We start from the raw sequence: 14,081 nt of genomic DNA on the forward strand, positions 1-14,081 counted from the left end.
TCCAAGAAGAAGGACAAAGGGAAGGGGCCAATGAACTAAAGATGAAGCTACCCAAGGTTGTTAAGTCCCATGGTTGACACTTTCCGATTTCTGAAATCTTGTTTAAGTTTTTTGCTTTATTTACTTTCTGAATAAATAATCATGCTAGGATAGTTTATGCTTTTTGCTTAGTTTTAAATTCCTGTTTGAATTCTTTATGAATTCTTCTTTTTCAAGAAAGAAAATGCCATGTATTTCAAGTCTTTATTCCAACATAAATAAAAGTAGAGTTTGTCCCCATAAGAGTCACTGTGAGTTGTGCAAAAACAATGAGAGAGACTAAGGCCAAGCTGGATTCTCAAACAAACTATGAAATAAGAAACTAATTGTAGAACCTTGGATGAACTAAAAAGAAAATGAGTTATGGAAAAGCAACTAGTCCTAGAAGGAATAACCAGGGAAGGTCAAAGGGTATTCCTTGAATATCCATAGAACCAAGAGGTAGTAGGTAATAAAGACCCAAGGCTCTGAATATCAACTACTGGGATAGAAAAAGAAACATTAAAAAGCTCAAAAAGAATTAAAGATCTTAGTAGATGCTTGTGGTGAAGATGTGTCAAGAAGAGACCTGGGCAAGTAAATTCTTAGGGGTGTCTCAACACCTAGTACCCTAAAACCAACTAGTTTGGGAGTGCTAATTGAAAGCTTTAATAAAGGGTTGTCTTGAGACAAAACACTTAGAGTCGTGGTCAAGAAAGCAAAATAACTCTTACTACTTCAAGGTGACAATCAATAGAAAGGACCCCTAAGGCCTACACCTGAAAGAACCCTCAAGGATCCAAGAGCTTCCCATAACATTAAAACATTCATACATGTGTTAAACACTTATTCTTACTCTTAGTTGTATTGCAATCACTCAAAGCCAAGGCCTCAAGTTATAAAGGTTTACTCACATTGATTTGCTTGGGACAAGCAAAACTTAAGTTTGGTGTTGTGATGACTTGCATCATTTACCCTTCTTTCTTGCATAAAGAAGACCATCAAAGAGCATAAACCTCATTTGATCAGTACAATTCATGCATTATTTGATGAATATTATGGTACACTACTTTGAGATGAGTTGTGCTAAATTGCAGGTGAGAAAAGCATCAAAAATTGGGAAGAAGACAAACAAGAAGCTGGGCGTGTGAAATAGGCATGCCACTTGAAGCAAACGCAATAAAAATGCACTGGCGTGGCACGCCAGGAGCTGGGTGTGGCACGCCAGTACTAAAGTCCAGAGAAGAAGTCCAAGCATACATGTGGGCGTGGCCCATCAATTACTATTGGCGTGCCACTTGAGTAAAGGGGCGTGGCACGCCAACTCACCATTCCAAGAAGAACCTTCACTATGGCGTGCCACTTGATATCGAAGGCGTGGCACGCTAGCCCAAAGAAGTCACTTGGGCGTGCCACTTGAGAACCCAGGCGTGGCACGCCAAGCTTGAAGAGTTCACAAACCCATGGGCGTGCCACTTGAGTAGCATGGCATGGCACGCTGGTACAACAATCCAGAGAAGGGGGTTGAAGGCAATTGAAGACTGGGCGTGCCACTTGAGCAAACAGGCGTGGCACGCCAATGCACAAAGGACCAAAAGCAAGGACTGGACGTGCCACTTGAAGACTGAGGCGTGGCTCACCAACCACTAGAACCAAGACAAGATCATGGGCGTGGCACGCCAGCCTCTAGGCGTGGCACACTGGTTTAAGTTTCCAGAGAGGATGAAGGAGGCCAATTACATGGGGCGTGCCACTTGGTATCGAAGGCGTGGCACGCCATTCACTATTCTTCATTTAGGCGTGCCACTTGAGCAACCAGGCGTGGCATGCTAGTGTCATTCAGAGCAAAGCATTGGGGCGTGCCACTTGAGTTCGTGGCGTGGCACGCCAAACAGAGGAACCACTCACTCACAAAAGGGGCGTGGCACGCCAGACCTTAGGCGTGCAACGCTAGTTCAACTTTCCAGAGAAGCCTAGCCAAACACAAAGCAAGGGCGTGGCACGCTAGTACAAGTTTCCAGAGGCAAAGAGAAGTGAGAAAGGCAAGGGGTGTGCCACTTGAGCTCGAAGGCGTGGCACACCAACATAAGAAATCCACTATGGCGTGCCACTTGAGTTCGAAGGCGTGGCATGCCAAGGTTGAGAGAGGGACGAGCGTGCCACTTGAAGGATTAGGCGTGGCACGCCAAGCTGGAAATGAAGGGCACATGACACGCCAGAGAAGCGCCAGCCACACGCCAGCTAAGAAGTCATGCTTATTGAGTGTTTTCTTTTCCCTCCAAAATGTAATTTTCCTTTTTCACTTTTGTAATTCTTTTATTTTACTAGGAGTAGTATAAATTCCCCCAAGGAGTACTGAAGAAGGGGGTTAAGCAGTCAGTTTTAGATCCACTTTTACACTTTACTTTTGAGTACTTTTTGAGCTATGAGTAGCTAACTTCCCTCTCATTGAGAGAAGGAGCTCTGTTGTACTTGATGGATGAATGATAGTGAAATCCTTCTTCTCTTCATCTTCTCTTTGATTTTCTAGAAGGAATTTCGTTCTTAATGCTTAATATTCAATTATCTTGGGAAAGAGATTGAATACAATTGGGTTTCATGGGAACCTTGGGAAAGGAAACATGAAATCATGCTTGAAATCCCTTCTCACACTAGAGTAGAATATGGGTTTTGGTGTTTGGATATGTGACATATAATCCTCCCTCTACTTGGACCTATGATGGTGTGTGGTATAATCAGGGACCAAGCATATCTCTCTTCATGAGCAATTAGACCAAGGAATTGGCTATTGATCAAGAACTGAGAGATTGAGTCACCAAGGGATTGGGGCTCAATCAATCATGATTGCCAAGAGGTCAATGAGTTGCATGATTGAAGAGGATATAAGCTAGATTTGATCCAAAGAGACAACATCTCCCAATCTCAATGAATTTCCCCATTCTTATCTATCCATTTCTTTACTGCTTATTTTTACATTCAGCAATTCCCCATTCCCGTTTACATTCAAGTCATTTATAATTCTACACTTTACTGCTTTCTGCCATTTATATTTTTGCACTTTATTGCTTTTCTTTATATTCTAGTCATTTACATTTATTTCATTTACAATTCTGCACTCTACAATCCTATTGATCCGCTTGACTAATTCATCAATTGATTAAAACTGCTCGAATTTGCCAATCTCTGTGGATACGATCCCACTCCACTGTGGGTTATTACTTGACGATAATTTTGGTGCGCTTGCCAAAAGGACTAATTCCCCAATTTTGAATGGGGTGTGAATTCCAGTCATTACCACACAATTCCTAGAATTTCAATTCAACGTGGTTATATCTCACATACCAAACCAAGAATGTATCAACTAAGAGAATCATGAGAGGATAAACCCCAAACTGAATTTTATGACTCCTTTCTCAAGTTTATCACACAATTCAAGTAGATTCAATCCCTCTCTCAATAGTGACTGAATCTATGAAGCACAAGAGTTTCCTCTTAGATAAACTAACTTAAATTGAGAAGAAAAGAAGAAGTATTAATCCATTAAAATCAATAGAGCTTCTCCCCCTACTGAAAATGGGGTTTAGTGACTCATAGCTCCAAATACAAACTAGAATTCAAAAATGGAAATTAAGCTAAGTACAAAAGTAAAAGAAAAGAAAACTACAAGCAAAGATGAAAGTAAACGTGATGTAAAGTATGAGCTCCAAAGTAAAGTCCCTTCAAGTACAAAGCTCCCTCCTATTTATAATGATCCTTTGACTCTTTGAAAGGCTTTCAATCATGCTTTCCGGATTAGGAAATGGGCTTCGTTGGACTTGAGGCTTTGCACGGGAGATCTTCTCTTATGCGTACGCACGTCTACTTGTGCATACGCATGTCTACGTAAAAATCCTTACGTGCATATGCATACAGGATCATGCATGCGCACAGTAGCAACAATTCTCATTGTGCATACACATCCTTCGTCCCTTGCGTGCACATTCTGGCCATATTTCCCTTTGTGCGTAGGCATACTAGGTTATGCGTGCGCATAGTAGCAACAATTCTTATTGTGCGTATGCACACTGGTTTGTGCGCACGCACAATAGCAAAATTTTCCAAGCTACTCATCGGGCACGTTATCAGTAAAAACTCCTTCATACACCCAAGTCACCAACGCCTTCATCTATTCCCAAGGGCAATAATTTCAATGGAGTTGCTAACTTGATTTTCCAAGTTAGTGACGCCTTCAATGATATCTTGTGAACACGTTGGTAACTCCTAGGCTAGCATTGACAACTCCTCCATTAAACTTTGTTTTCCATCTTCCTTATTAAATTAAAGAAGGCGTTGCCAACTTGAGAATCAAGTTGCCAACGCCTTCATGCTTTGATCACCAACCTTCCATGTTTTGCATAAAAGAAGGCGTTGCCAACTTAAAAAATCAAGTTGCCAATGCCTTTGTTATTAAAAAGGGAAGGAGTTGCTAACTTAGAAACCAAGTTGGCAACTCCTTCACAGATGAAATGAGGAAGGTGGTGATGCTACAATGGGAAGGCGTTGCTAACTTAGAAACCAGAGTTAGCAATGTCTTCATAGATGGAGTAATGAAGGCATTGCAAACTTGAATTCTCAAGTTGGCAACGTCATTAATCTTAAAGCAAGGAAGGCATTATCAATGCCCAGACTTGAGTTGGCAACGCCTTTGGTGGCCTTCACCTTGCTCCGGTGCTCTCTGCTTCACTGATGCCAAGGCATCTTAGGCTAGTTTCACTAGCCTTTTTCTTTGTTTTTAATAGGTTTTATAAACTTTCTTGGGTTATAAGTAAGCCATTTGAGTAGAAATTCATGCATACCTAGAATCATCCAATTATGATTATATTGATGCAATTTCATGAGAATTATGATATAATTACTTGTGTGCTAAGAATGATTAGAATTGTCATGACCTTAGCAAGGCTTTGATGCATGTATTGGTTGATGATAGGTGAAGGAAGGCATGGAGGAAGGTTGAAGAAGGAGCATGGAAAGGATGAAGAGGAAGCAATATTGGTGGCCAAGTTGGACCACCAACGTTGCCTCAAACGTTGAAAGAGAAACAGAGCACTTCTCTGTAAACATGGCTGATGCCCACGTTGGAGGTGGCGTTGGGGGTCCAACGTTAACCCCAACATTGTGAGAAAATGATCAATTCTGGGGCTGAAAGATTTTTGAGTGACGCATACACGTTTATGATGCGTACGCGTGAAAACGCAAAATTTAATATCCGCGCGCAAGCGTGCGTCACGCGCACGCGTTGAATGGCAAAAATTGACCATCCACGTGTATGCGTGGGTCACGCGTACGCGTCAAATTCGAACGTTGGAGGTCCAACGTTACCTCAAATGCTTGCCTCCAACGTCCGCGATGCTCAGCCCAGAATTCAGATTTGAAAATTTTAAATCGACGCGTACGTGTCAGTGATAGAAAAAAAGGTGATGCACGCTTAAGCGTACAGCACGCGTACGCGTGGATGAGAAAAAATACCAATGCACGTGTAAGCGTGGAGTATGCGTACGCATAAAAAGTCTAACGTTGGGGGGAACGTTTGAGGTCCAACGCTGAGACCAACGTCCCATGCTTCATTTTAAAACGGTAAAATGAAAATCTTGCATCCACGCGCACGCGTGAAGCACGCGTACGCGTGGATGATCATTTTTTTACCTTTTTGCGCTGAAGTGCACAGTGCGCGTACGCGTGGGTTAGCTGAAGTTGGCCCTCCAATGTTGAGTCAAATGCCAATGACAGCAAAGCTTTTTGGTTTTTGCTGGTCTGTTTTAAATGGCGTTTGAGTTAACGTTGGCTCTCAAACATTGACTCAAACGTGAAGCGTCAGGATTCAAATTTTACACTGATCTCTTCTCAACACCAAGTGCAACCCATTGGAGCCGTCTTCAAACTAATTCCATCAAGGCCAAAAGCCCAATTCAAGGCTCAAAGATCAATGGATGAAAGTGTATAAATAGCTTAGAAATTAAGTTAGAGGGACGGGGGGACCTATTTTTTCGATTTTGGAAATTTTACACTAACTGCACTTTTAATTTCAGAATGTATTTTACAATTCCAATTTCCATTTTGAGAGCTATGAACAACTAAACCCTTTCATTGGGTTAGGGAGCTCTATGTAATTCAATGGATCAATATTAGTTTTTAATCTTCTTCTTCTTTCTTTTCTCTTGATTTTGCTAAAAAGCTTTCGTTCTTCATCCAATTGGATAGTTATCTTGGGAAAGAAGCTATTCATAATTGGATCTCTTCGGAACCTTGGAAGAGGAATGAGGAGATCATGCTAGAAATGCTTTCTCACATTGGATTAGATTGGGGTTTGGATGGATATAGTGACATGTAATCCTACCAATACTTTGATCTATGAATTTGTGTGGTATAATCAGTGACCAAACTTCATCTCTTTCCATGAGCACTTAAATCAAGGAATTGGGCAATTGTTCATGCTTAGAGAGATTAGTGATCCAAGGAATTGGGATCCAATCCCTTAAGATTGCCAAGGAGATCAATGAATGCATTGATTGCGGAAGAGATGAATATGAATTTGATCTGGAGAATTATACATCTCCTGAACCCAATTTCCCATTCTCTGATCTACCCATTCTATTTACTTTCTGCTCTTTAATTTCATGCTTAATCTCCCTTCCCATTTAATTTCTTGCAATTTAAGCTTCTGCACTTTAATTCCCTGCAATTTAATTTTCTTTTATTTTATTTTCTTGCAATTTAAGTTTCCCGCCAATTTTACTTTCTGCAATTCCAATTTCACTTCCGATTCTGCTCAACTAGTATAATTTTCCAATTAACATTGCTCGATCTACCAATCCCTGTGGGATTTGACCTCACTCTTTTGTGAGTTTTTACTTGACGACAATCCGGTGCACTTGTCGGAAGGAAATTTGTCGAGAGGCAAATTCCCGCGCATCAAGTTTATGGCGCCATTGCCGAGGATTGGTTTTGTATTGACAATTACTAAATTGAAGGATAACTAGATTGAGCACTTTACTTTTTCTTTTGATTAATTGCAGTTTAATTTCAGTTGTTCATTTTATTCTCTATAATTTTCTATTAGTTATTTATCTTTAATTTTACCTTACTTCTTTACTTTCCAGCAAGCTAACCTACTAACTATTTGATAAATTGCTCTAACCAAGCTAACTATACTCTGTTTTAGTAGACTTTAAACTTGCTGTTTCTTGTACTTGTTCATTGTATGACAGGTAGGAGAAAAAAAACTTCAACTTCCTTTGATAGTGAACCGGAGAGAACCTTCCTTATATTAAGAAGGGAATCAAGAGGAAAGAGGGTTGTTGGTGCAGAAGAAGAGGAGGAATACTTTGATATAACCATGGAGGAGGATGTGGAAAACCATCATGAAGAAGAGGTGAATAACCATGCCAGAAGAGGTGGAGCTAACCCAACTAGACAAGAGAGGAGAGTCCTGGGATCATACATCAATCCAAATCCAAGTAATTGTGGTAGCAGCATTCAGAGGCCAACTATCCATGCTAACAATTTTGAATTGAAGTCTCATCTCATAACTCTTGTCCAAAACAACTGTTCTTTTGGAGGAAGTGCACAAGAGGATCCTAATGAGCATCTCACAAAATTCCAAAGGATATGTGGCATGGTTAAATCTAATAGTGTTCATCCTACCACTTATAGATTGCTACTGTTTCTATTTTCTTTGAGGGACAAAGCTTCAAAATGGCTAGAGTCATTTTCGAAGGAAAACTTGACAACCTGGGAAGATGTAATGAACAGATTCTTGACAAGGTTCTACCTTCCACAAAGAGTAAACAGGCTGAGAACTGAAGTGCAAACATTCAGACAGCAGGATGGTGAAACTCTTTATGAAGCCTGGGAGAGATTCAAGGATTTGACAAAGAAATGCCCCCTGACATGCTTAAAAAGTGGGTGCAAATTCACATCTTCTATGAAAGGCTGAATTGTGAATCAAGGAAAGCTGTAGATCACTCATCTGGAGGTTTCCTAAACAAGAAGAAGACCATTGAGGAAGCAACTGATATGATAGAGACAGTGGCTGACAATGAGTACTTTTATGCCTCTGACAGAAGCAACAACAGGGGAGTCTTGGAATTAAACCATATGGATACAATCCTGGCCCAGAACAAGATGATCACCAAGAAACTGGCTGAATTGACCAAACAAATGGAGAAGAATCAGGATGCAGCTATCCACACTCAACCATCACCTCAAAAAGAATTGGAGACAGAAGAAGGAGCCAACTGGGAGGAAGCTAATTACCTTGGAAACTCATCTAGGCAAGATAATGATCCTTACTCTAAAACCTATAACTCTGGTTGGAGAAACCACCCAAACTTTGGGTGGGGAAACCAACAAAATCAAGGCCAAGACCACAGACCACACAATCCAATCCAATACAACCACTTCACTCACCAAAACTCCAACCACAAATCATACCAGACCACACAAAACACTTATTCACATTCACCATACTAAAGCCACAATAACCACTCTCAACACTCCAATTCCAACCAATCAGCACCACGTGATGATGATAGAATGGCCAGAATGGAAGCTATGCTTGCAAACCTCAAAGAGTGTGAAGACATGAAAAAATTCCGGGAAGAGGAGAGAGGTATTATGAAAAGCCAAGGGGAGGTTCTTAAGAATCTCAAATTTCAAGTAGGACATCTTTCACAATAATTTCCAAGGCCCACTGATAGTTTCCCAAGTGATACAGAGAAAAATCCAAGAGGGGAAATGAAGAAGGTAAGGTGGGAAGAATGCAAGTCAATCAATCTAAGCAGTGAAGAAGGTCTGAAGGAAGAATTCTCCATACACTCAGAGGATGACGAAGGAAAACCAAGGAATGATGTAAGGGAGATAGAAGAAATGGCTAGCCCTGAACAGAGGAATGAACAAAAAGAGAAAGAATACCTCGAGCCCTTTGTGCCACAAGCACCATTCCCACAGAGACTCAAGGGAAGTGAGGAAGATAGGTCATATTCAAGATTCCTAGACATTTTTGCAACACTCAGTGTCAACATCCCCTTCATCAAAATTCTTCAACAGAAGCCAACATACATCAAGTGCATGAAAGAACTGTTGACCAAGAAGGGAATCTTAAAAGGGGGACAAACAGTGACAATGAACAAGAAATGTAGTGCCCTCATCAAGAAAGACATACTCATGAAGAAAAAAGATCCAGGGAGTTTTCATATTCCATGTGCCATAGGAGAGACAAAAATTGATAGAGGATTCTGCGACTTAGGAGCTAGCATAAATGTGATGCCTCTATCTCTTATGAAGAAGTTGCAAATCAATGAGCTGAGATCCACGGATGTAATCGTCCAATTGGCAAACAAAACTCAGAAGAAGGCTGAAGGACTAATTGAAAATGTATTGGTGAAATTAGAAAACTACTTCCTTCCCACTGACTTTGTTATTCTGGATATGGAGGAAAGCTACCTCCATCCCATTATTCTGAGGAGACCATTTCTAGCTACTAGAAAAGCTCTCATTGATGTAGAACAAGGAGAATTGATATTGAGAATACATGATGAGTAGCTCACTTTCCAGGCCTTCAAACCCGTGCATGAATCTGAGCAAGAGAGCAAGGAATTAAAAGAAGAGCACATTGAGAGTCCCTTGAAGGAGAATAGAAATGAACCACAATAGCAGCATCTGGAGTTTTCCTTGATGGATAAACAAGAAGCTCAAGAGAAGAAGCAACCAATGGAGTTCAAGAAAGAGCCGAAGCCACAAGAGTTGAGAGGAGCAGCTAGCAAGGGACTTCTTGACACAACACTCGTGGGAGCACCACTGGAAGAAGAGGGAAGATTTGTGAAGAAATTACCAAGGGGATGGAGAAATAAAAGGATTCCTACAGGGGGTTTTTCCCCAGGAGACAAAGTGATGTCAGCCCACCATCTACCAATCCCAGCCCATCGTCCAACCATTCCATCTCAATTACCTCAAGTGTTCACTATTAGAAAGGTCCTCTCCCTAGAGCATGTATAAATCATTAAGGAATCAAGTGGAGACCGCTTCACTGTAAGGGGAGAAGACCTAATGCACTACAATCCACCATGCCAAAGAGGAACGTCAAGCTAGTGACGATAAAAGAGCGCTTGTTGGGAGGCAACCCAACCAAAGGTAATTTTCTTTTCATAGCTTATCAATAAAAGAGTTAAGTAGATTCTTTGTATTGCAAGAATGTGTAATTCTAAGTTTGGTGTTCCACCAAAGATTTCATTAAAGAACACATTGTAACCCTCAGCATGACTAGTCACTAGCTCCAACCAATTAGGAAAACTACTTAACAATAGTTTGTTTTCTAGTTTGTAGTCTGCTATGTAGTGTATAGTCAGTTTATGCTTCATAGTTACTTTTTTAAATAAAAATACTTGATGATTATTTGCATAGATTCAATTTGCTACATAAGGTAGGAAACCAAGTTTGGTGTTCACACACCAATCTAAGTTTAAAAGCCTACAAATATACATGCATGATACCAATCTCTCAAGTTCTTGGGGAACACACAGCTTTCAGTAGCTTTTGCAAGAATTCAATCAACCCCTGGAAGAATTATGCATTATCATCAAAGGATACTAAAGCCACAGATGATGATAACAGAGAGGAAGCAACTAGAAGGCACTACCAAGAGGTTGTATTGTCACTTAATTCCATTCCCTTTAAATTGCTCTAAATTGGAAGTCTGAATGTGCCCATGTTGATAGTAGCTTCTAGTTTTAGTTGTTTTGCATCCTGTTATATTTAATTTTTGCAATAAGTGTGCTAGTCTAAGTGTGTGTGCTTTCATTTTCACTTGTTAAATGCTTGTCTTGTTCCCTAAGTCTTTTCAAATAAATAAAAGAAATGTTTGAACAAAGAAGTAGAATAGTTCTTTTTTAGCAAGTAGTAAAATAACAGTAAGTGGTGGTGTATGCTTGATTGTGTAGTAGCTCACTTATAAATGAATAAAAGGATAGATTATTCTCTTTCTATGTGAAAGTTAGCATGCTGTCTATGAGTCTTAGTAAATATAAGTCCTTGCTTTAAAAGGGAAACAAACAAAAAGAAAAGAAAAAGAAAATCCAAAAGTGGCAGCAAAAACAAAAGAAAGCAATGAATAAGGCTAGACACGAATAGCTTGGACCTTAGGACATATTCCTGTGGTGTCTGTGTACTAGGATCTGCTTGGATGATTAGGTTCTATGAAGTGCTTTAACACTTGGTAACTTGGGTTAACTAACCTGGGATTATCAACCAAAAGTCCATTATCAAGAGCAACCTAGCTACAAGACATTTAGTAACCCAAAGAGGTGTTGGGCATCAATGTCTTAAGAAGATTTGTGAGCCAAGTGTCTGTAGTAAAAAATGTGTTAAGTACAAATAAACTAAGAAACTGCTACAACACATGACACTGAGCTAAAGTTTACAGGAAAAGAAAATGAAGAAAAGCAATTACCAAGGATAAGAAAATAATAAAAGGTCATAGCAGTATGTTAGTTGATGCTTGGAGGAGACATTCTAGGCTTAAAGATCAATAAGAAGTTAGCTATTGCATTGTCTGCATAAAACCCCATGAGCTACTAATAATGCTTTGCTGATAAGAATACTCCCTTCTGTTTCATTCTTTCTTCTTGAAAATTCAGTACTTGCTTAGGGACAAGCAAGATTTAAGTTTTGTGTTGTGATGCACTTTCCTGAGTTATAAGTAAGCTATTTGAGTAAAAATTCATGCATACCTAGAATCATCCAATTATGATTATATTGATGCAATTTCATGAGAATTATGCTATAATTACTTGTGTGCTAAGAATGATTAGAATTGTCATGACTTTAGCAAGACTTTGATGCATGTATTGGTTGATGATAGGTGAAGGAAGGCATGGAGGAAGGTTGAAGAAGGAGCATGGAAAGGATAAAGAGGAAGCAACGTTGGTGGCCAAGTTGGACCACCAACGTTGCCTCAAACTTTGGAAGAGAAACAGAGCACTTCTCTGTAAACATGGCTGATGCTCACGTTGGAGGTGGCATTGGGGGGTCCAACGTTAACCCCAACGTTGTGAGAAAATGATCAATTATGGGGCTGAAAGATTTTTGAATGACGCATACGTGTCTATGATGCGTACGCGTGAAAACGCAAAATTTGATATCCGCGTTCAAGCGTGTGTCACGCACACGCGTGGAATGGCAAAAATTGACCATCCATGCGTACGCATGGGTCACGTGTACGCGTCAAAATCAGATGTTGGAGGTCCAACGTTACCTCAAACACTAGCCTCCAACATCCGCGATGCTCAGCCCAGAATTTAGATTTGAAAATTTTTAATCGACGCGCACGCGTCACTAACATGTACGCGTGGATAGAAAAAAAGGTGATGCACGCTTAAGCGTACAGCACGCGTACGCGTGGATGAGAAAAAATACCAATGCATGCGTAAGCATGGAGTACGCGTACGCGTGAAAATGCCAACATTGGAGGGAACATTTGAGGTCCAACGCTGAGGCCAACGTCCCATGCTTCATTTTAAAACTGCAAAATGAAAATCTTGCATCCACGCGCACGTGTGAAGCACGCGTACGTGTGGATGAGCATTTTTTACCCTTTTGCGCTAAAGCGCACAGTGCGCGTACGCGTGGGTTAGCTGACGTTGGGCCTCCAACGTTGAGTCAAACGCCAATGACAGCAAAGCTTTCTGGTTTTTGCTGGTCTGTTTTAAATGGCGTTTGAGTCAACGTTGGCTCTCAAACGTCGACTCAAACGTAAAGCATCAGGATTCAAATTTTACACAGATCTCTTCTCAATACCAAGGGCAACCAATTAGAGCCATCTTCAACCCAATTCCATCAAGGCCAAAAGCCCAATTCAAGGCTTGAAGATCAATGGAAGAAAGTGTATAAATTGCTTAGAAATTAAGTTAGGGGGACAGGGGGACCTATTTTTTCGATTTTAGAAATTTTACACTGACTGAAGTTTTAATTTTAGAATGTATTTTACAATTTCAATTTCCATTTTGAGAGCTATGAACGACTAAACACCTTTCATTGGGTTAGGGAGCTTTGTGTAATTCGATGGATCAATATTAGTTTTCAATCTTCTTCTTCTTTTTTTTCTCTTGATTTTGCTAGAAAGCTTTCGTTCTTCATCCAATTGGATAGTTATCTTGGGAAAGAAGCTATTCATAATTGGATCTCCTCGGAACATTGGAAGAGGAATGAGGAGATCATGCTAGAAATGCTTTCTTACATTGGATTAGATTGGGGTTTGGATGGATATAGTGACATGTAATCCTACAAATACTTTGATCTATAAATTTGTGTAGTATAATCAGTGACCAAACTTCATCTCTTCCCATGAGCACTTAAATCAAGGAATTGGGCAATTGTTCATGCTTAGAGAGATTGGTGAGCCAAGGAATTGGGATCCAATCACTTAAGATTGTGATGCACGAAAACTTGTCTCTCAACAAATTTTCCTTCGGCAAGTATACCGAATTGTCGTCAAGTAATAACTCACAAAAGAGTGAGGTCGAATCCCACAGAGATTAACGGATTAAGCAATCAATGGTTAATTGATTATCCTAGTTAGATAGTTCAGATTTGAATGATGAGCAACAGGAAAAGAAAATAGCATAAAAGTAAAGAAAGCAATAGAGTGCAAAAAAGTAAAATGGCAAGAAAAGTAAATGTAAGAACTAAAAATAAAATGAACATCGGGATCAAGAGATATTGAAATCCTCCGGATCAAGTTCATTCTCATCTCTTCCTCAATCAATGCATTCATTGATCTCCTTGGCAATCTTAAGTGATTGGATCCCAATTCCTTGGCAATCCAATCTCTCTAAGCTTGAACAATTTCCCAATTTCTTGATTTAATGGCTCATGGGAAGAGATGAAGTTTGGTCACTGATTATACCACACATATTCATAGATCAAAGTATTGGTAGAATTAAATGTCACAATATCCATCCAATCCCCAACCTAATCCAATGTGAGAGAGCATTTCTAGCATGATTTCCTCATTCCTCTTCGAAGGTTCAGAG

At 40.0% G+C, this 14,081-nt stretch overlaps 1 non-coding gene across 1 annotated transcript; it reads right to left on the reverse strand.

Moving 5' to 3' along the window:
* Nucleotides 1-7,843: 7,843 nt before the first annotated feature.
* Nucleotides 7,844-7,950, reverse strand: LOC148561371 (small nucleolar RNA R71). The gene has a single exon (XR_015886328.1). It is a non-coding gene; the product is annotated as a small nucleolar RNA R71 (small nucleolar RNA).
* Between the last annotated feature and the right edge of the window lie 6,131 nt (nucleotides 7,951-14,081).

The sequence above is a fragment of the Arachis ipaensis genome, chromosome B6 (assembly GCF_059453495.1).
Source record: "Arachis ipaensis isolate K30076 ecotype BB chromosome B6, ASM5945349v1, whole genome shotgun sequence".
NCBI classification, from domain to species: domain Eukaryota; kingdom Viridiplantae; phylum Streptophyta; class Magnoliopsida; order Fabales; family Fabaceae; genus Arachis; species Arachis ipaensis.